Below are 2,880 nucleotides of genomic sequence, written 5' to 3'. Positions count from 1 at the left end.
GTCATGCATCGATCTAAGAGGCCGAGATTTAACGAAGTAGTTGTTACAAGACCGAAGGCAGCGTCTACCAGCAACAAAACAAAAACGATCTTACACATTTGAGGCAGGTAAACTGTCAGGGAGACTACACAGTATCTTCGCACAAATCGTCAGATTGTTGGTCTCTTGGTAGAAAAATCAAGTATTCCCGCCTGATTGTCGTTCAGATCGGTGGCGTGGCTCTTGTTACGTGTGCTCTGGCTCAGCTAGGGTGGGGCGGTGGGTTAGTGGTCCATGTGACCGCTCTTGTATCGACGTCTGTTTTAGTGTGTCGCTCAATTGATGAGCTGTGTGTGTTGTGTGGTGCTGCTGAGCATTTAGTGCTCGTGGGATTTGCGTAGTGCCTGTGTCGTTTGCTTGTGCTGGGTTGCACTGCGTAGCTGTTGTGTGTGTGGTATTGTGGTGATGTCTGGTTTGAGAATAAGCATACGCGTTCGTGTGCTGTGGTGTGTGTGTGTGTGTGTGTGTGTTGTGTGTCTCGTTTGGCTGTCGTGGTGTTGAGATGGGAGTGGCATTCGCTTTGTTGGCATACTTAGTCAGTCCGTTCCTACTCGGTGTGACAGATAGCTCAGGGTGCACTTGGGGAATCTGAGGGCCTTGTCCGGACATTAATCTATAATCTAAGAGACAAATACTGGTCGTACAGCTTTTAGACCGTGTGTACTCTCAGTTAATGACCATTTCTTCTACCGTTCCCTCTAATGAGCTACGACACCTATGAAGATGTGCAGTCCTATGGGGTTTTCTGAATGAGAGGCTCATAGGGTGCGTAGTACGAGCTCTGTGCTGTGAGTGTATGAGTTATAGGTAGAGTATCTTGGTATACGGTAGGTCTTGCGTTTAGGGAGCTACCTTAGCACTATTAGCATATTTCAGAGAGGAGTGAAGCCTTAAAGTACTTCCTCTCGTGACGTCAACCCCAATTTGCAGACTCCTTAACCTTTCCTTCACTATAGTGAGAGGTGTAGACTAGAGAAGGCAGTGTGCCAGCCAAGAGCACTTTGGATAGGTTAGTATTTACCTCCACTCTGTGATCAAAAGTACACTCACTACGTTGATAAACACCCAACTCACCTGATCCTCTGTACTTCACGACCTATAGACAAGGTACACTCCAAGGGTTACTGAGCAGCCAATTGCATTGGCAATGTACCTACCCTGTTTTATGGCGGATGATTGTTTGTGTTTATAGTGACCCTTTCCTTAGTATTAGTCTTTGTAGGATTATGTCCACCCTTCATTTGTCCATATCACCATAGCAACAGACGTCACTCCCTCTCTCTCCTAATGTCTCATCACGTACTGGTTGCCAACTGCCCACGCTGAGCTCAGCAGGTAAATAAGAGATGTGGCTCACAACTGGTCCAGGATCATAGGTTACTGTAATACCTCTAACGGAACGTTACAATTAATATAAAGTAAATAAAGGGAATCTGACTGAGGCCAGCCTTAACCCATCTCCAAGGAGCTGCTGCTCTCTTGCTGTGTAGGCAGGCAGCGGTCAACGACCAGGCACCATTACCTGCAGAAAGAGCTTTTGCTATGAAAACACGAGCAGTCTCTGCTCCCCGCCTCCAGTCCTAACCTCACTTGGATTCAGAGGGGTGGGGGGGGGGGACGTTTTGCGGCAGGAACATTCAGACAGAGACCCTCAGGCAGATCCACTAAGAACCCCGACAAAACTGTTCTCAGAACAAACACAGAGACTCACACACAGCTAAATATGTACACAAAAAACACCACACTTCTCAGCTAATAATGAAGAAACACAATATACAGTATCAATATATCTATACTGAGATATCCCTGATCACTGTTTTCTCTATACAGGAAGGGTGTGTGTGTGTGTGGTGTTGGTGGTGTGTGTGGTGTTGTGTGTGTGTGTGGTGTGTGTGATGTGTTGTGTGTGTGTGGTGTGGTGTGTGTGTGTGTGTGTTGTGTAGTGTGTGTGTGTGGTGTGTGTGTGGTTGTGTGTGGTGTGTGTGTGTGTGTGTGATGTGTTGTGGTGGTGTGTGTGTGTATGTGGTTGTGTGTGTGTGTGTGTGTTTGTAGTGTGTGTGTGTGTGTGGGTGGTGTGTGGTGTGTTGTGTGTGTGTGTGTGTGGTGTGGTGTGTGTGTTGTGGTCTGTTGCGTGTGCCGGTGGGCAGGGGTAGGGAAGGAGGGCGGTATGAGGGTTGCACTGGTGTTTAGTCCACTTCCCTGATCACTACCTGTGATCTTCCTCGGGTGCTATTAGTTGTAGATAACTACTCAAGATTCCACATGGTAGTACACCGAGGTCCACAGCAGGAATACCATATTAATTTAATAAGGCTTTGTCTGATTGGCTGTGGTGTGTGTGTGTGTGTGTGTGTGTGTGTGTGTGTGTGTGTGTGTGTGTGTGTGTGTGTGTGTGTGTGTGTGTGTGTGTGTGTGTGTGTGTGTGTGTGTGTGTGTGTGTGTGTGTGTGTGTGTGTGTGTGTGTGTGTGTGTGTGTGTGTGTGTGTGTGTGTGTGTGTGTGTGTGTGTGTGTGTGTGTGTGTGTGTGTGTGTGTGTGGTGTGTGTGTGGTGTGTGTGGTGCGTGTGGCGTTCTGCGGGCAGGGGTAGGGAAGGAGGCGGTATGAGGGTTGCACTAATTGTGTTTAGTCATTCCTGACATCCTTGGATCTTCCTCGGTGCTCATACCCGTGTAGACTAACTTACTCAAGGATTCCACGCATGGTAGTAACCGAGGTCCCACAAGCAGGAATTACATTTAAATGCTTAATAAGGTGTCTGATTGGCTGCTGGGAGTCAATGACATCTGACATCCCAGACTGAGTTGGACTATGGGCAGAGTTTATGTACAGCCACGGTCTGGC

The sequence above is a fragment of the Salvelinus sp. IW2-2015 genome, unplaced genomic scaffold (genome assembly GCF_002910315.2).
Source record: "Salvelinus sp. IW2-2015 unplaced genomic scaffold, ASM291031v2 Un_scaffold2088, whole genome shotgun sequence".
NCBI classification, from domain to species: domain Eukaryota; kingdom Metazoa; phylum Chordata; class Actinopteri; order Salmoniformes; family Salmonidae; genus Salvelinus; species Salvelinus sp. IW2-2015.
This window is presented reverse-complemented; position numbering follows the sequence as displayed.